At 41.3% G+C, this 21,289-nt stretch overlaps 1 long non-coding RNA gene across 2 annotated transcripts in view; it reads left to right on the forward strand.

Annotated features, from left to right (window-relative positions):
- The window catches only part of LOC113024033 (uncharacterized), a 39,241-nt gene that overhangs the window by 1,812 nt on the left and 16,140 nt on the right, over positions 1-21,289 (forward strand). For both annotated transcript variants that reach the window (XR_003272627.2, XR_013909655.1), the window contains exon 2: positions 19,395-19,627. This is a non-coding gene — a long non-coding RNA (uncharacterized LOC113024033). The remainder of the gene's footprint in view (positions 1-19,394; positions 19,628-21,289) is intronic.

Genomic DNA, 21,289 nt, shown 5'->3' on the forward strand with positions numbered 1-21,289 from the left:
GCAAGGTGAGTCCTCATTTCATTCAACTGGCCTACAAAGTCCCAGTTTCTGGCTCATGTGACCCCCCAAGTCATAGACAATACACCTCGGCTATGTATCTATTATTAAAGAAAAGAAAAAACCTTAGGGAACAGACAGCATTTTAAAGCAGAGGTAAACCCTTTGTGTTGCAAGCAGACACATAGCTTAAAGTTACCCAGAATAATTAGTGCAAATGTTATGGCGAAACTGAGGGAAAAAAATACACTAACATAACGTGACCATAAATGAAATCCCTACACATATAAACTCCAGGCAAAATTACGCGAACATTAGTTAAATTTTAAAAGTTTATGGACAAGAAAATTACACGAATGTATTTTAAAAAGTAAAGAAAAAAACATGTCATGTTATATGAAAATAACGATTTGAATATATCTATAGATCAAACAGTGAACGTCACTGTTTAATTATTGGCGAAAAGGTGTTTGAATAGTCAAGCTTAAACTTTTTACATACAGAAGAGTGCGTGTCAAGTGTACCCAGAAACCGAGAGCAGACGTTGTTTCCGATTTATACAATGAAGAATTTGGAGTAAAAAACAAGACAAAAAACCCTCTGATATCCCCCCCACTGTTCTCATGTAGCTGTACAATTCGTGAGTAATTATTTTGAAAACAAATTACATTTCCCATCGTTTTTTCTTCCAAAATGGGCCAAATTAGTTTTTGTTTAACCCCCCCTCAAAAGAAAAGAAAGTAGGTGTATAGCAACAGTCAAAGCACTAATAAATGCAGATGAGCACTCAAGTCAGAATTTACTGTTGAAACTTGAAGCTCAAGCTCTACATAAACGCATCTCAATAAAACAGGCAGAGCTGTCAAAAATCTTAAAGTGGCCTCCTCTATTATGTCGAACAAGTGTGTCAAATGGTGAAGAAGTTGTTTTGGAGGCCTGTTTCTATATCTGTCCTGACCCTAGCATGCCGTACATACCTCACTAATGAATTTAGCATCCTGACACTAGATGCTTTATGTAATTAATAGAGCCGAGGGCAGTGGTGGCATCTCTGTGCTGCAAGCGACACGTAGGTAAGACATTTGCTGAATAATGGGATTTTTTTTTAAAAAAAAAACAAGACCTCCATGATTATTAACACACACTTAAAAGTGTCCTGTAAATGGAGCAAACTCTGCTGACATCACAGTAGGTGGGATGTCGTTACGCTGATCTTTTTTGTCACTGTTATTTATTAAACTCTTAATACTTGAACCTGAGTTGTTTTGTAGGCTGCGTATAACAGATCAGTGGCGGGCCATTTGTGTTTACAAGCCTGCCATTACTCGTTGCGTCTATAATAAGTAGCTGTGGACTGAAGTTACTGGAAAGTTGACACCTTGCAAACCTCTGGGCGTTCTAATGAAATTCATTGTGGCATCCTAATGCTAATTGGCAGCGTTACATATAGAACTATTTCACGCTCTTATCAGATAGCTATAAAGTACATTTAAAATCCAATCGGGAGAACACATTAAATGTGTCTAGTCCACCTAAGATTCGCTGAGATGCGCTCAACTATCATCACAGATTCCCTCCAACGTAGCACACTACAGTGCAATGACACATCACAGAAAACAGATAAAACCACTCCAGCCAAGAGCTCTCCATATATGCTGCAGGAGAGTACAAGCCAGTGTGAGTATGAGAGCCGAGGGCCTAGTAAGGGAGGCTTGGTGGAACGAGCCTGGTTTGAATAAGCAGCATGGCTACGGAGAGCTCTGGGATAGTCACCAAGTGTGCTGATTAAAATTGTGATATTAAACAGTGCTGGCTGCTGCCGCCTGCCAAGCCTCTCTCAGTGGCATTTCACATTGTTTAAAAGGTCCAATCGGACTCATCTCACCACTTGCTGCACAGTGTTGCTTACATCTTTTTTTTTCTTTTTTTTTTCCACCACGGCTGTCTCATATTCTCTCCTCACCATTTGTTGGCAGGGTTGTAGACTTACTTTAAATAGACTTTTCCTACAATTCCCAGGTTGTTTTCTGCTCTGGGTCACTGGGTTCACTGCTCTCCGAACATAAGTCAGCGCGTGTGTATGTTATCGTGTGCATCATATAGAAAACTCTGTGTAAGGTGACGGCCTCGGATTGTGTTTATGCTTTCTGTGAAAGCTGAACTTGTAATGAACACAGGGAGGCCTCCTTCTCGGAAATTCTGCTCTGAACTCATTCAACTCCCTTTTAAAAACGTCACTGCAAATCCCAATAAAACTCTGCCATTATAAATATACAATTCATAAATACTGGAAAGCATGCTCAGTTTCGTGAAATATATGACCCAGCCCCTTTAAAAGGTCAAACTCCAGACACAGTGGTCACTTCAGGTTGTTTCATTTCTTTAGCCAGGGCTGAACAGATACCGGAGTCATGCACCAAATCGCATTTGAAAAAGCCAGCGAATGTACTAGTAGTTTGATCTCAAAAGTTTGGAATGAGACACAAAGATAGGGAGGGAGGGAGGGAGAGAGAAAGAAAAGGCAGCAAGAAAAGTGAGGGACTTTTAGGGGCAGCTGTGTTTTATTAACCCAGTCATAATGCCCCTAAAAATCCTTATTGCTCTTGCAATGGTCAACAAATCTCCTGTTGCAGCATGTAGAGGATCTTTGAACAGCTTCCCGTGAGCAACTTGTCACACTGCAGGGCCGAGGCGCAATTAAGTGCATGCCAACGGGTCACATTCAGAGATTTTTCACCTCAGTTCAAACAGCCATAGAAATCACAATATGTTTTGAAGTGCAGAACGCGTGAAATCAAGGATACCATCTGCAGTTGTGCAGTAACCTTTGTCAAAAGTTTCACTGCATGTCTGTGGATGCACAACTGTCTGAGAACTGCACAAGCAAAATCAAAAGCATCTATTTACTAACAAATCCAACGCTTCTCTTCGGCAGACTTGAATAATATTACCATTACAGTCGTGCCAGTCTTTATAGTTTAATATGCAGACGGGAAGTCGACGCTGGGTGTCCTTCTGTGTTTTGACATTGCATTGGAGTATCAGGGGACATACTGAGATATAGAGACTGAGCGGCAGGCAGGCAGGTAGTCTGACAAATACGTCAAGCTGACAAGCATGAAGCCATATCAAAAACAATTTCAGAATATGACGATGTACAGTACAGGCTGGTAGAAATACAGGCAGACAGATGGGAGTGTAAAGACAGGTAAACAATGAAGCATCTTGATAAGACAGCAGCTATGCAGAGAGACACAGAAAATGGCTACCAGGCAGACAGAAAAACAGAAAAGGACAGGCAAGAAGACACGCACTAATAGAGGCAAGCGGGCCGTGGAGGACATGGGATCCAGGCCTGGGTGTGGTGTGGTGGGCTGTCATGGCTGGAGAGTGGATGGTGTGGAGCTCTCGATGTTGGCGAGTGAGTCATCTGAGGGAGGCTATTCTGTTGAGTTTCCCTGTGGGACGGTCGCTGAAGGAAGAGACCTCTTCACGTCGAGAGAGAGAGACAGACAAGAGGATAGGGAGTGAGGGAAAGTGTGGACGATGACTCAGGGCCACGAACCACATGGTGATGGAGAGGGGAGGGAGGAATTACTCATCAGAGCATGTGGAATCTCATACGGCTATCACAGGACTGACAGTGTGCTTCCCTCATGGCTGCTGCTCAGCCGCCATCAGTCCCTGAGGCACCAGCTCAACACCAGGCAGCGTTTCTTTTACCAGCCGAGAACAGAGGGAAGGTGGGGGGGAATCCGGGTGAGCCTGAGGTCAAATTCACAAGGGATGAGCTTTTTAGATTCTGTCATCAAAGCCAGGTCCGTTCCACTTTGGTGTAATTTGACACGTCATAAGGCACAAATTATGATAAATGAATTATTTACCAAAGCTGAACCTACTCCAGTTGCGTTGAGTCACACAAATTTTCCCCAAATGTCTCAGCTCTCGAGTGACTGACGAGCGTATGTTGGAAATACTGCATCATTATCGACCAAAGGCATTTGAATTTCAGCAGTGGCCATAATGACCCTTCTGATAACCACGTTTTGTACTCTTAAAGGTCGTTCTGGGTATCCGAGAACACGTCTGCTTACAGAGCTTGCGTTTGACCTGACACGTCGGAGTAGCTACGGTAGAAACATTGTCGGAGACCAGACAGATTCGGGCGTAAAGTCTAGAATGAGAAGTATGATCGATGTTAAATATTGAGGTATTTTGAAACGGAAGATTTACTTCAGTAACTATCGGCTTGTATTTGGGTTTTAGATTACAGCAAGTCAGTGCAGGCCTCTGCTCTTGCTCCAAATTAGGCAACACTGTCAAAATATTTTATCAAAGAAACTTTACAAAAGGAGAAGAACTGCTTTATGAATATGTATCGGTAGTGCACAGTGAACAGAGGGAGACGTTTTAAGTCTCGTTGCTTCTTTCCTTTCTGTCCAGCTCGGCTTACAAAAAAGTAGCTCTTTCATGGTTATGTGAACCCATCTTTACAGAGATAAATGTGCCACAACAGCAAGCCTGTGGACGACAGAGTTGTGCAGAGTGATGACGAGACAGAGAATAAATATAGGTAACAGGGGTAGCGGCGCAGCATGCACCGTGGCTTCTCTTCATCTGCCTGCGATTCAACAGCTTAAGTCCTCGGATATGAATGTTGGTGAACTGGGTGTTAACAGTCGACTCCATGACGGAGGGGGGAGGGAGTCAGCAGAAAGTCTGAATGACTGTGAGCAAATGCACCCACATCTGTTTTATACATGCATATGTGATGCCTGCACCTGCCACACCAAACCGTTTGGTGTGCAAAAACTACGAGCAATTAATTTTTGCACACGCAGCAAATAGGCTGGCGATGAATATACGATAGTGGCATGACTCAACAGGTGAAATTGGCACGCCCATAACACTAGCATAGGCCTCATCTTACCGGTGGTGGCACAGACCCAGATCTTTCTCTAACAGAGGTTGGCATTATAGGGCGTGGGCCGACAGCACTCCAACGCCAGAAGAACCACTCAAATCCAGAGCAAACACTGCAGACAAAAGGGAGACAGGGAGAAAAAACTGGAGCAGGCCTTCTCTTTGTAGATGCCTGCAGCACTGCTGTAGCCAGAGCTTGTGACACTGGCTATGGTTGGACTACACAGAGATTAATATAATCATCTATCACATATCTCTCACGGTCATTTCTTACTTGAAAGAGTAAAGCACACCTATTATGGTCTTTTCCAGCTTTAAATTTTTTATTCTTGAACTTCACTGAAGTACAGTACAGTACAGGAACAGTGTACACATAATTAATGTCATCTATGCTAAGCATTTTCCTCTAATAAACATAAAAATGTTCTTTTCTTAGAGGAACTGTTCAGCACTTTGTTAGAAAACCACCTAGAAGGGGACCTTTACTCATTTCTAAGTACATTTTTCTATGTGGGAGTCTGCTAGAGTAGCTTTGCAAGATTCACAGTTCAAAATAATCCTTATTTATGTTATACTGGGCCTCTGTGGAGCCTCTCCGTCACTCTGACTGAAATAAGCCATTTTAGTGCACTTCCCCGTTCTTTAAGCCAGATGTTCCGAAACTTTTTCTGGCACGCCCCATTTCAGAAGGCAAAAAATGTTCACACCCCACACTCAATCATTAACAGTGCAAAGAAGGATTCAAGCTGACTTTTACTTAAAGGTCAGGAGATTAACATAAGCAAACCCTTTATTTTCTCTAAAAATAACCCTTATTTTAACCCATATTTTTCACCTGGTTGTTTGAGTCCCACCTGCAGTGATTCAACACCCCACCATTTGAGAACCACTGCTTTAAGCCAGCTTTCTTCTGATTGGCTTCTGCTTGCAAACAAAAATTCTGAACAGAAGGTAAGTTTTTAGCTGCCTTTTAAAAGATACCCCAATGTTCACAGATTTCAGGCTCAGATGGAGAGATTGCTGGAGAGGGACCTGCTGGGGATGTATGGGTAAAAACTTCCACTGATGTACGCCAGTCCTTGTCCTTGCCAACTTAAGTGATTAAAAACAAGAGCAACCCAGAGATTTAACGCGAGCAACCAAAGTGAAAGCGGAGTCAGAAGTTACACAAACATTCCTGATAGAAAATTTGGCAAAAGTGGCAAGGCGAGCCGAGTTTCCATAACCGTAGGCACAAATCTCTTAGGCTACGTTCACACTGCAGGTCTTAATGCTCAATTCCGATTTCTTTTATCAAATCTGATTTTTTTGTCTGCTTGTTCACACTACAAATAAAATGTGACAGCAAACGCGCTCTAGTGTGAACGCTCAAAGCGGCCCGCATGCGCAAAAGAAGACATCACACACAGCACGCTCTGTTTAGACCCAGACCAACCAGTATTGTTTGACTGATGGCCCTTAATATAAAGACTTGTTTCAGACTTTCCATTTCCCAATTTTGCTTTAAGTTATAAAGTTATTTTGTTACTTACATATGGCCTAATAATTATCTCTACTGCTGTTTTAGAGAGGAGCGGTGCTTCAAAGGATAGTTTCAGATTTCTGTCAGAATCTGCAGATTATACAGTACAAATAAAATGTTCACATTTCTCCAACGTTGTCTTCCCAGCAGTTTCACTGACATCTACACTGGATGGCCAGGGCTGATAATTGGCGTCTGTCTTGTGTCAGTGACGTAAAAGACGGGTTTAATGCGACATGACCGTTCAAACAGCAGTCGCTTTCTAAAACATCAGATATGTATCGGATTCAGACCCAGATCGGATTTGAAAATATCGGATTTGTGCTGTTCACACTGTCATACCATGATCGGATTTGGGTCGCATAGGGTCAAAAAAGTCGGATTTGATGCGCTTTCGCCTGCAGTGTGAACGTAGCCTTATAGGCACAAACAGGAACTTCTGTTTTTTCTTCATTAAGTTGGCAAAAATTGTCAGCTAAACAACTTTTAATAGAATCTATTCGCATAAGTTTGATGTGCAACAGAAATATCTTGGAGCTTAAAATAGATATATAACTGAATGTCATCTGCATAGCCATGCTAAGAAATGTCCTTCTGAGTGCTCAAAATGTGTTAAAGAACGAACAGATATAAGAGAAACAGTAAGGGCCCTAAAAGAGAACGCCGATAGAGACCGAGCAGTATCTCAGCCTATGACAAATAACATGATTGTCATCAGTGTCAATGGCAGAGGTCAGAACAACATCAGCAAAACAGAACATTTCCCTGAACCACTTCGGATCGAGAGGTTGTTTGAGACTCTAAGAAGAGCTGTTTTGATGAGGTCTATGAAAGCCAGACTGAAATCTACCAAGATGCTTTTTTTGTCCAAACCACTTAGCTATGACATTCTCCAAAATGTTAGCAATAAAAGGTAATTTTAAGATTAGCCTGTAACTACTGAGAAGAGAGGCGACAAGCTGTTTTTCTGTTTTTAATGGGTGGATGATAGCGTTCTGGTCTTGATTAATGAAAGCAAACTGATAAGACTGAAAGACAGTTTTGAACAGAGATCTTTGTAAAATAACAGGTTGAGCTGGGGTAGGAACAGGCAGCGGAGATGCTGAAGAAAAAGTATTATTTCTCACACTACTCATTTTTTCTACAAAGAAAGTAAGAACATATTCACAATGTTCACTGGGAAAAATTGGGACAATGGGTTAAACACAAGTAAAAATGTCACTAATTGTGTAACACCCACCTCTGCTCTTTGAAACCAGGTTTTAAGACAGCACAAAAGTTTTGGTAGCGGACCCTTTTTGGATTCCATTGGTTGACTTGTGATGTTTGAGTGGGCTTCGCTTGCTTGCAGGTCTGCAGGCTGTGTAGGGGGAAGCAAAACGGGGAACACACTAGCCGAAATGCAATTTTGAACCTGTCATCTGCTGCCTGACAACAGTTTCTCTTTTTAAAAATGCATCTGCTTTCATGACCAGTGATTGGCACATCGAACAGGAACTCTTGGCCTGCTATCCGCTGGGTATACCGGAGGCCCCGAAACATCAGCTGTCCGCTAATCCAGTTTAAATCATTTGAATACTGTTCACTCTGAGACCCACACGAAATATCCCTCTGTGAATGTACATATAAAAAGTATTACAGTCACACATAAAATTGGCAGCTACTTTTAATGCATACCATGGAAATGTTTCATGGTTATGCTGGTACTACAGTGACCTCCTGTTGGCACCAATGATTGCTTTTTATTAGATGGAGCCACAAATGTTTCCCAGTGACTGATTTACACATTATTACTGTCTCTACTAGCTAAGACATTCCTTACGTTTTGAGTGGTGGAAGTAAATCACTAGCTCGATTTATGAATAGCTTCTATGACTCAGTTCGCAGTGACTGAGTGATGTGAAAGATCCACTTATGAATTCCAGCATCGATAAATAAACTCTTGAAGAAATACATTTCAGTTGCCACTTTTTGAAGAGATCTGGAAACGGCATGCTGCAGTGGTAAATGAAACAAACAAACAAACAAAAAGCCAAGGCTTTGCTGCACACAGCAGTCAGATCATGCTGTAGGAAGACAGAAAGGTCAAAATAAACTCTGCACATGCCTCCCAGGTTTTAGCGATAAGAGAAATAAGAGAAGGAGGTGTGTCTTTTGTACACATAGCCATATGAGATCTTTAGACTTGCTGGATTATAACTGTAAACACAAATGTGGCACACAAATGCACCTGGCCATATTATTCCCTTCTGTTAGTCTTCTATAGGGTATGCGTAACTGCTTGCAGGTACTGAGCCATGACTTCAATCAGCAGCCATGCTTCATCGTCAGCTGTTTATTTTTGTCATTCTGTTTGAATATGCAAGTGCAGATACAGTGCCGATGTTTGTGTAGTATGCAGAGGAATGCAGTCCTCGTAGCTGAGAGGTGCTTTGCTGCCTGAGCTGAGTTCAAGTTCAGCCTCCTTTCCTTTTCTCTTGTCTTCTCTCTGTCTTACCCACCACAGTCCGGGGGCACATCAGGTTCCAGTTGTTTTCTGGCTATTCGGGGTCAGCGATGCACGTTGGCAGACCTCATTGGCAACTTTCTCGTTGCAGTGCAAAAATCTGTTGGAGACTGAACTCGGCTCAGCGTTTGTGTGCCCCGGTGTTGAGTAACAATGAGGTCCGCAGGGCGATTGGCAGATGTCTGTTTGGTGCTGCAGATACAGTCATGCCATTGTGTGGAGTCAGCAAGTAAAATGTGTGTGTTTGTGTGCATATGTGGATAAGGGGTGAAGAAAAGCGGCTGTTTGTTTTGGCAGGAAGATCATTTGCCAAAGAAGTGGCTCCTCAGCCAATTCTCACCAAACAAACCCGCAGCAGTGAGTGTTTTATCAGTCCAAGCACTTCAGCGGGCGAAATGAGAAGGTGGCCATTTTACTCCTCGCACTCTTTGCTGCTCTTCACAGCTAAGAGGGTTAATGGTGAGCTGCCGCTCGGCCACTTTTAGCGCGGTGTTCCATTAAATTCAAAAGCTTGCGATCCCTAAAACTTCCCTGTAACATTTGTTGTTAACAAGAGAATGAAATTAACAGTTCCAGCTAATCAGCAGCATGACAAAGCTTTATGGTTTCTGTGATCTTTTCTTCTACTTGCTATGACTCACTTGAAGCCCCATTGTCTGCTCCGAGCCAAGATCCTCCAGTCCAGAGGGCGTCGGTGCCAAGCATGGCTCTGAGGATATTACAAAAAGGGAAAACCCATCTTCCCCCAAAACCTTCTTCCATTACAGAAAAGAGGTTTTCCGCTTCAATCGAAACTGTCAGTGGAAGTTTTTCAAGCCACTTGGAAAACATCAATTGCTGCTTTTTCAGTCTTTATGTTGGCAAAATCATCAGTCACAGGAGCAGCATGATCCTTTCGTAGTAGTTTTTCAGAAGAAAAGGCAGGTTGTGCATGTGTTTTTATGTCCTTTATGCTCTCTTTTGTTGTGTGCATGTATTGTTGAGCTGCACAGCTGACAGGTCTGTGAAATATCAGCACCTGCATTGTTTTTTCTCACAGTAATCTTTGCAACTGATGTGGACATGAATATGCCGCCTGTGTGTGGAGCACATCTTTTTAGTTTTAAACGACGAGCTGTTTCATGTTGGCGCAGGAGTAATAGGAGCCGCGGCGTGACAGCCAGGCCTGAGGCGACCCAGAAATGTGCCTTCTTGGAACTTCCTTCTCATTCCTTGGGCATAAGAACAGCGGTGCAGCGCAGGCTAGACTCCAAAACCAACAGTTTTGGAAATATCTGTTACATTTGCATCCCAAATATTCAGAAGAGCTTGCATGATGTTCTTATTTGGGTTGACAGGGTTTCATTTTTCATTCTTCGTGCCTCTTGTGTTTTCTTGTCGTACTTGGCTGTTTTTGTGTTGACTTATCTCGTTGACACACAGGATGGGTAATTTTGGGCAGCGTAGATGTCTGACTGCAAACAACATGTACAACTTAGAGTCCGCGCAGGAATGGCGTAAACATGGTTTCCGATTGAGGCAAATTCCTGTGGTCATGTCGCCACTTTTAATGTTGACTTTTTTCTCCAATACACCTTCTTCTTCTTCTTCTTTCATCGCTATGTGGAAAAAACACTTAAAGAGAACCTATTATGCTCATTCCCAACACTTATTTTTATTCTTGGACTCTACTAGAGTAGCCCTGCATGATTCAGAGTTCAAAATAATCCCTTGTTTTAATACTGTTCAGGCTCTCAGTTCAACTAGTGGAATAAGCTATTTTAACTCCCTTTACGTTAACTTTCTGCTGATTGGTAGCCCCTCACAAGCAAAGGATTTGGACGGTGGTGGGGCTTCGGTGTTATTCATATGACCAGGACATCCACATTTATTCACATTATAAAGAGCCATGACTAGAAAATAACCTGCCTGAAACTGAGTGTTTGGAGCAGTCTGAAGCCCGAGCTCGTGGCTCATTGGCTCATCACTCTAACATATTATAATATTAAAGAAAAGAAGAGTGTCACACACCTCTTTAATTGCTCTCTTTTAAATTTAATGTTGTCTGCAAATGTCTTTGACAGAAAAGTCTAATATGTTTGAGTAAATTAAATCTTAAACAGTTAAACCACACATTTCCTTTTACTCTGAATCGCATCTCCTTGTGAGGGACCAAAAATCTGTGGGCATCCTCTTTGTGGGATAATGCCTAATACAAAAATGTGAAAGAAGCCATGCCTTCTCTGTTATAAGTTAATAAAAATTCCACCTACGAGCACCTCATATAAGTGATAAAAGACTAGTTTGTTAGTTTCAAAGGGCTAATGTGTGATTTCTTGGCAACCTCAAGTCTTCTTGTTATCGTCCAGTTTCTAACAAGGTATGAGTCTGACACAAAATACCTTTGTTTACCTAATCCTTTCTGTACAGCTGTAATTGATGGAGATAAAACGAGCTAATTACTGAGCTGACAGGCCGAGTCATATTAGCCACGTTCGCGTTTCCAATCTTTATGCAAAGAGACTTTAACCATTAGGGTGTGTGCCAGCAGGATCTGAAAGCCACTCAAATCTAGAGCAAACACTGCAAACAAAAGTGTCGAGGCGATCAAAAGCAGAGCAGGCATTTCTTGTGTGCCCCTCTTTAAAAGAAAATAAATAAATAAATAGAGAGAAGGAACCTTCTTGACCTGCTTTCAGCCAATCAGCCCTTGACAACAGGCTCAACCTGAGCAAACAGTGAGGAAAGTAATCAGCTTTCACATAACCCTGATAGTAACTATCTCCTCAGAGTTATACATCAGCTGGTATTGATTAATGTGATGATGTTGTTGCCGTCCAGCACCGTGGCGTAGAGATGACTGCACTGGTGTTTTCCAGCTTTTAAACTTTGCTTGTAACTTATGTGCATAAGTGCTTAATTAGCAGTTTTCCTCCTCAGTTAATAATTATATCTATAACATGTAAGAAAACTGCAAGGAAAATCATCACATTCTGGCATTTTAGAAAATGTGGCAGTATTTTCACATTTTTGCTTTCGAAATGACTGCAGAGATAATTGCATTAACACAGACAAGTCTGATTAATTTTCCGTCGATCTACTAACCGATCAATCACCTAATCATTTCATCCCTAAACTGAATTAAAACAAGTTGCGTCACAGCTCCTGGCTCCAGCTGCACGCTCACCCTACAGACACAGGAATGGTATCAATCTTCTCATCTAACTCTTGGCCAGAAAGAAAGTGCGCGTGCTTCTCAAAAATGCCGAGCTATTTCTTTGAAAGCTCAGGGTGCTCAAAACAAACCAGTTCATTCAAACACGCGTGCGCCAACGCATATAATGAATATAAATGGAGGACTTGAGAGATACAGTATATGCTCATCGCCAACAATTCTCAGTTTCCTTTTCCCACCACCTACATTTGGAAAGGTGTGTACGCCTGTATGGCTCCATTAAAAGGTATCGGTTTTAATCATACTTAAAAGTGATTACGTGGAGCTACAGCACAGTGAGCCTGTTCTTATTTGGAAATATTGACACAACAATGAATCACAGACTCATATCCTCTCAGTTTTCTCACGTCTGCTGACATTTCAAACTGTGCGAATAATTGCCAAATTGTCTCGGGCTGTATTAAGCCAGGGGAGGATACAAATGCCTTTAAGCAACATCAGCTGAGGAGATGTAGAGGCAACGCTGCTTATCTTACCAACAAAGCCTTAGAAACAGTTACACTTGTTTCATAAATCAACTTGTTAAAAAGCACATGCACATAAGAGAATAAGCACTCCCATTTTCCTAAAAGCTGTACGGGAGGATGGTGGTGGAAGGGGGTGGGTCAGGAGGTGATGGAGTTTGTAAGATAAACTTGGCTAAACTTTGTCAGTGTACGAAATTCCCCTCATCAGACCCCAGCCTGCCATCCTCCCCTCTCTACCCATCCGTATCCAACAGTGTGCAAAGCTAACAAAGCCAGTATTTAAAAAGCTATTAAAGAACTACACAACTTCTTTCATCATTTAAAATGTCAAAAGCTTGAATAAGCATCCCGTTTATACAATGAGCAATCCCTCCAGGAATAATTCTCAGAATTTCAGCCACTCTTCACATCATTTGTGCGAGTTTGCAGTTTTGCCTGCAGGGTGCTTGTAGATTTTATCAGCTACTGCATCTCAAATACAAATAATCCAATTCAGAATCACCGCTATAAGCTGAGCTCAAACTAAAATGGAAGGTAAGTTCATGCCTAAGGGTCTTGCGGTCTGTTGGATTTTGGAAATCTAAGTCATGCGTCAACTCCAGCAAACACTACCATTTAAATGTTTAGATTATATGTAACTTTTAATTTAAACGGGGACCTATTTAGGAGACTTCCTCGCTTTCTATCAGATATATGCACTCACGAGACACTTCATTAGTTATTCTTTGCTAGTAGTTGGTTGGAACCCCTTTTGCCTTCAGAACTGCTTTCATTCGCTACAAATTCAAAAAGCTGCTGGAAACATTCCTCAGAGATTTTAGTTCATATTGACTTGATAGAATCACACACTTGCTGCAGATTTGTTGACTGTACATCCGAGAGGTGCACTGTTGGATAGAGATCTGGTGATTGTGGAGGCAATTTGAGGATAGGGAACTCATTTAAAGAAATAGCCTGAGATGATTTGAGCTTTGTGATGTGGTGTGTTATCCTCCTGGAAGCAGCCAGAAGAAGACGGGTACACTATGGTCAGCAACAGTACTCAGATAGACTGTGGTGTTTAAAAAATGCTCAGCTGGTACTTGAGGGGCCCAAAATATGAAAATGTCTGCCACACTGATACACCACCACCACGAGGCTGAACTGTTGATACGAGGCAGGATGAATCCATGCTTTCATGTTGTTTGCACCAAATACTGACCTCACCTTCCAAATAAAGACACATCAGACCAGGCAACATTTTTCCAATTTTCCATTGTCCAATTGTGGTGAGCCTGTGCAAACTCTAACCCAAGTTTTCTGTTCTAAGCTGACAGCTAAGCAGTGAAAAAGGTATCATGACTCCTACTTGACCAAGCATAATGTTATTGGCTTGTATTTTTCTAAGGTGGTATAATGAAACAGATTACACCGTATTTTGCTAGCACACTGACCGAGATTCAGTGATCAGGGACAATGACTTTATTGCTTTCCATCGCCACAACTGACAGAACCAATATCATCTTTCTGTTGGCTCACTTGTGTGTGTGTGCGCGCTCCAAAATGTTGTGTGTTACATTCATAAAACTACAAGAGAGAATGCAAAAAAACCCAAACAAAAACTGGGCATACTGCAGTCTTTTTGACAGGATGCTGTCTGACGTCCAAAATATTGTGACGTCTGCCTGGGTTTCTATTATTCAGCTGACATAATGTTGTCTGATTGTGTCAGAAACACCAGCTGTAATATTTTAATAGTATTTATACTCTTCTCCCTGCTGTAGTTTTTGTTAAATCACTGTAAAATAACAAGAAATAAAAGGTCAGACTTTGCACAACTTTCAAGTGATCTTGACAGGATCCTTGTGGGACTAAATACGGCATGTGGGAAAATCACAGTCTTGATCATTTTCTTAAAATCTGGTAAAGCTTAAATCTTCATTGTGTTTTCAGTTTCCTTCTGAGGTTCTCTCGTCAGTCTTGTCATATAGTTAGATTAGTAATGAAGCTTTGGGCATTCTTTGTTGGCAAAATAGCAGCTCTTAAAGAGCAGGCCACATTTCCAGTGTTGATACTGTTTCACAGAGTTATGATCTCAGATCACACACATGAGAACGTATATTAGTCTTTTGCTCATGGACATTTTCATACTAAGCCACACACAGACACAGTGTCTTCAGAAATGCTGATATAGTTAATTTTGACAGGTAATGCACAATGATCCCTGAAAAATCCTAACTAAAACAGTCATTCATTAAGGTTTTGGAATTGTGACTCGGTCGTATGGCAGTTTTTCCACCCAGTCTCATGCTGGAGGGAATTAGGTAGGTAAACATTAAAATTTGGAAGTTGGCTCTAAAACTAGAAGCCAAGAATTGTTTACTCTATTACATTAGGAGGATTCATTTGGGAAGACTTTGCTAGGGAAACGCAACTCCCCTGCAGATATTATACCTTTAGTGTCATTTTGACAAACATTTCAGTCGTAGTTTGGTGAAAAGCGGTGGGACCTGCATTAAAAACCTCTACCTGGCCGTCACCAAATTTTGTTCTTTTCTAACAGCTGCCACGGCATTGAATTCGGGCTAAGACAGACATGTTGTGTGTTAGGCATCAAGATAATTAACTGGTCACAGTCAGGTTTTCCTGGAAATTGACTGCATTAGTGAGTCTATTCTCTTATTCTCGCCTTTTCCCTTTAATTTTTCCCCCCCGCTTGGCAACTGCCACACAGAAAGCTTTGAAGTGGGTGTAAATAAGAAGACATGCATGCTTAATGAGCACGAGTAAAAATGGCTTAATACTTGTTTTCACGATGTAGCTCTGCTTACCGAACTGAACGTCGAGGCAGCGTGACTGCTTAATTAAGCTGCCTGTTAACACAAAGAGGCCAACAGTGACATTTGCTGTGGTGACGGTCACATCATATCTGATTAACTTCAAGTTGTCGTTTGAAAGAGTCCCAAACATCTGCAACTAAACGCTTATTTTCACCTCCCGATCTCACTTGTAAAACTAAATATCCTACTGTGACTTGCCGAGCAGATGTAATGAGCCGAGATCAAATACTGAAAGTCATTCACAGACGCTGATATGTGAAAGGGCCAGAGAGGGAAAAGGAGAAAGGAAAAAAACAAGAAGTGAGGAATGGTCTTCTGCTTTCAGATTTACAGCCGCGGGGTCACCAGTAGAGTCGGAGCTGGAGCAGAGTGGTGCAGAACTCGCCTCCTCCTCCTTCCCTGCCTCCCTCCCTCCTGGCCTCCTTAGCCTCCTATGCTCACACCCAATTTTTTGGCTCTTTGTTACTGTATATAGGTCACACTGTGATCGTGTGTATATACAGGTGAATTTATTCTCCTTCCCAGCAAGCATATGGAAAGAGGTACTCAAAACATTTCCTAGAAGTAACTGAACAGAAGAACAATGCTGCATTTGAAGCAAAGGTCATGCCTTCGTGTGTTTTAGAGGAGAACTCATTCTGAACAGATCCTCACTGTAAAAAATCAAAATAATGCATTCATTGTGTCATGTATAGATTTTTATTTGAGTGTTTACGTTAAAGTAAAACGTGTTTTATGAGCTACTTTTATGGTTTTTTTATGTAAAACTCTTTACTTTAACTTCTTGCCACACACCTACAGCACTAGGAACATTTCTAGAATTCTAACGACATCTGTGTGCATGTATGCATGCGAGTGTCAACTCGGCTAAGCTCAGCTATGTTGTCATCATTTAAAGAATTTATACAGTACATTTAAGGAATCATCCCAAGCGGTGCATGTCTTTTATTTGCAGAGAAGGAGCGACGGTTATAAAGCAATATTACATTTTTTCCATGTCTTTGTTCTTGGCACAACAAACAGCAACGCTGCAGTGAGTCAATTTTATCATCGCAAATATGTGATAAGAATAATATGAGGAATAGCGCTTATTTTTTTAAATAGATTAAACAGGACAGTTTTCCATCGCTTCTCACAGCCTCTGTAACAAAATGTAATGCTTGAGCGTGCGTGTGAATAAAAGTGCGTTTGCCCCCACTAGCTTACCTGAGCTCCCCGTGAAAAGCGAACACAATCTCAGCCTGAGCAGAAAGGCAGGATGTTTTTGATGAAGCAGTGGGCTTAATTTAGGCCCAGGCATTCTCAGTATCTGTCACCTAACTCCCAGTGATCTCAACACACAGTGTAGTTGTGCGCATGTGTGTGTGTGTCGGTTTATGTTTATCCACAGAGGCAGGCTATAAATTCAAGAAATGTACACCGACATTCGGCCCCCCTATAAACTGTAATACCTCCCAAATATAAAGACAACGTCATACCCATTCCCCGTTTTATTTTGCTAGTAATAATGGAGCAAATAAAAACCGCAGCTTTACAACAGACACTACTATGATAGTGTCTCTCTGATAGGATTTTATTATGAATTATTAATACTGGCTATTAAAAAATAATCCCATTAACTCTGCCAAATGCCCCAAAATCTTGATTTCTTCTTCTAAAGAAGCTGGCTTGGTTATAGCTCCTGCTTGGCCATTAAGTAACCAAACAGGCGTAGGCATTGCCAGCAAACCAGCAAAAGCAAAAAGCGAGTGCCAGCAACCTCTGCCAAAGACTTCAGCTTGCACCCAGTGTTCTTCTCTTACTGGTACACAGAGAAATGATCTGCCTACTTCTTCGAATTGTACATTTTTCTATCCCTGTATGGATTTTTTTTTAAATTAAAAAATATTTTAAGAATGAAAACCTTTTGTTGCAAGCAGAAAGATTTAAGAGAAATTATGTAGATTCTTGTTTTTTTGAGCATGTACGTTTGCTGATATGGGCACGTGGATTTGCTCCTTCTTGGCCATTAAGTAACCAAGCAGGCGTAGGCATTGTCAGCAAACCAGCAAAACTAAAAGCCGAGCTCCTACAAACTGTCAGTGACTTTGTTTTGCACAGAGTGTTCTTCTCTTTGCTGGTACATAAATAAATTTTCTACCCTTTGAGTTTAAGACATTTTCCAGTCTGCATGGAAAATGTTCTTATTCATAATACTGACAAACCTCTGTTTTTAAGCAGCTGCATAACGTAATTATATGGATCTCCATTTTCTAGCTCTCTCTCCATCGTTGCTGGATGAGCATGTACATTTTTGAAAATCACAAAAGAGGACCTTGCGACGTCTGACCTCGAGCTTGGCGTCACTTTAATGCGGCATTAAACGAACGTGCTCCATCTCGTCAAACGACTGCACGGAGAGCTAGGAGGAGATCTCTGTGGTCGTCATGCACCCATAACGAATGGAAAGACAAGAAGACCACACAGCAGCATGGTCAGATCAGGTTGTCAGAGACCATATATAAAATCTGGGTCAGGGTCCAGGCCGTAACCTCGCTCTCACTATGGCTCCGCTCTCGCTTCTCTGTACCCGATTCCACCTTCGTCCCACGACTCTATCTTTGTGTTTTCTCCCTCTTTTAGTTGAATCACTTCACCCACTTTCCACATCCACGTCTTTATGCATTTCATTCCCTGTCTCAACCTACTCGGCCCGAGCAATCCAGGCAGGCAGGCTGTTTGTGCTGAGCTACATGGCATCTTTAGATTATATTAAATTTATTGTGAATTCATGGCAATGAACGATGCATTTAAATACAATAATGGCAAAAATCTAAATTTGTGAATTGTTGAGATAATAGTGAAACTATATTATATTATATTATATTATATATGTATAATGCTGCATTTTTTTCTAGAAATACCAGGGCCAGAAGACAGCATGTCATTTTTAGATGTCAACTAGGGAACTGGCTTAGTACCTCTCCTCTTTCTTTCCTTTTTTTTGGGACATTTTTGATTATAACATCTGAAAGAAAAACCACAATGGTCCCTTTGTTGGAGATGAAAGTGTTTCCAGTGTTTTTAACTCTTAATGATTTCTCTGTGTTGTTTGCTTTTAGGAAGTGAAGAAGCATTTGAACCAGAAAACGGATAATTACATCAAACTTATTTATTTATTGTAAAGTAGAACAAAAGAATGAAAAAATTTTTTTTTACTTGTTATTTGCTGTTTTACCCACACACGAGTTATGTTCTGAAACCACTTTTAGTACTTTGAAAAAGATACTTGAGAACAGCACCCATATTTTAAAGACATACTCTGTATTCTGAGATAAGCCTCGTGACCTTTGATATGTGATTGATGTGTTTGGACTTGTTTTGTTTACCGTAGCACACAGAAATTATACTTTGCTGCCTAGCAGGCATTTTCATCTAAGAGCTACGTGAGTTCCTCTTCATATTGCTACTGGGTCCAGTTTCTGTTTATCGGGGAACATTTCCTCACATAAATCACCCGCTCTTTAAAAATAAATCCCAAAAAACATACCTTTTCTTCTATTTTGACTGTATGTGCATTAAACATATGGGATATAAATTTTAAAAATATACATTTTTGACTTTGTCTAATACATATTTTACAGAGCTAAGCTGGCTGCTAACCCTTGTTTTATAATACTGCTACTTAAACTAAATATATCAATTTCAGAATTAAGTATAGCAACTTTTAAGTCAATTCCTTGTCAGATATTATTATTAATCTTTTAATTTGTTTTGTGTACTTTTAGAAAGTTGAATAGAAAGAGCCAGAGATAAAAATTTAAGAGGTGCCACATAGTTGCCTATTCTCTAAGGCAGACCTGGCAGGCCTGCAGCAGCTCTAACAGTGGCCTTGCTGCCATTAATAATGGGAAAATGGCAAACACTGTACAAATCAACTGGCATGAATCTCTGTGCTTCTCTACAGCACAGTCTCTCTGAACCTATTGTGGAGCTAACATGGCTGCCAGCAATAAGACATGATGACATTTATCCTGCTTTCTTGCTGGAGGCCTCCCAGTAAGGAGTTCTTGTGAACACATCTTCCGAGTGACATGGAGACGGGCCTGCAGCCACCAGCGGAGCTGAGCCGCTTTAGACCCCTGCTGAGACCTGCCAGGCCCACAGCTTTCCCTGCCAGGGGCCTCGCTCGAAGTCAAAGTGAGTTACAACCCATGCTCTTGACACACGCATGCTAATGCAGAAGCAAGCACCCACTATGTAGGCATGCAGGCGCACGCACAGGTGGAATACATAGAGGAATATATGTGTGCAACCATAAACCAGTACAGAGGCAAAGAAATAACACTGTACGTGCAAATATATGCACACTCATACATAATGATACCCCTCTAAAAGAGATTGTAGCTCCACTGGACCACTAGATAGACTACATTTACATACAATCACACACAATCATAAATTTGGTATTTGCAGCCTAAATAAATGATATCCCTGCTTCTACCCATGCAGTAAAGTGAGCATGTCGTCCAACAGGGGCTCTATCTGTCAGGGGTAGTTTGAGATCAAGGTCCAGCAGCTGCTGGATCAGCTGGATTGATCTGTCTGGGTAAACATGAGGACTGAAAAAGAGCATGTTTGTGATTAAAGGCTTAACAGGAAGTGCGTGTGACAGTGAGAGAGAGGGAGCTTCAGTATGCTGTTTATACCCTGTACAAAAGAGAGCACTGTGTATTACCTCCATATATATGTGTGTGTGTGTTATATTGTGCTTATATCCAGCTCCATTTTTAAAAAATGTTTGGATACTGCTGGAGTCAATTTATAGCAACATCATCCTTATATTATACTGGACATTACTGGTGCAGCCCCTTAGTTCATCCTCCTTTCTTCTGATTGGCTGCCCCTCGTTAATAGAAGTCAGTGGGCGGGCGTTCTGTGCTCACAAGCGTGTACTATGTACCATTAACTGGATTGCTGCCCCTGACTGAGCCTGGTTCTGACAGAGGTTTGTTCCTGTTAAATGGGAGTTTTTCCTTCCCACTGTTGCCAAGTGCTTGTTCAGTTTAATGTTTGAATATTGGGATTTTCTCTGTTTTCTGGCCTTTACTTTACAATACATCGTGCTTCGAGGCGACGTATGTAATTTGGCAAGTTAATTCACACAACTGAAGTGAATTAAGAAAACCTCTCAAGCCACTGTAACACATTTTTGACAGAAAATCAGGAAAATCATATTGGGGCTGGTTAATGTTTTTCATCGTGACTCACCTAAAAAGAGACAGTCTTCCAGGAAATGGTTACCAAAAATATTTTCCTAACCATAATCACGCAGTTTTGGTGCCTAAACATAACAAAACTGCAAAAGTGAAATTAAAAAACAACTTAAAGTTGTGACTCAACCTTTTCTGAGTTGTCACCAGATATCCAAAATTATACTGCGAATTACTGGAGACATCATCAACCCCCCCCCTGAGCAAATGAAGGAGAATTTACTTAAATGTGGTTGTAGCCACCTTAATTATCTTGCAAAGTGCCCTTAGATACAGAATAAATGTGTCAGTCCCTCTGCTCATTACAGCCAAAAGACCCTATTAAGCTCTCACATGAGGGCTGACCAACAGTTTCATGCTGGCTATATATGAATGTATCTCACAGCGATAATATATCGCGAGTGCATGTGTAGCTATATGGTTTGTGTCTAATCCCAGGAATGTTGATGTGGTCCAGAGTTTAATAAATGGAGGCGTGGGTGTGGAGTAAGAGTCCCCTGGAGCAGAGTTAAGGTCTTAATGTACTAAAAAGCCTTGACCCAGACCATATACACCCACTCACAGGGACACAGCACCTTCTCTCCAGTCC

Source organism: Astatotilapia calliptera, chromosome 6, assembly GCF_964374335.1.
Source record: "Astatotilapia calliptera chromosome 6, fAstCal68.1, whole genome shotgun sequence".
In the NCBI taxonomy this organism is placed as follows: Eukaryota; Metazoa; Chordata; class Actinopteri; order Cichliformes; family Cichlidae; genus Astatotilapia; species Astatotilapia calliptera.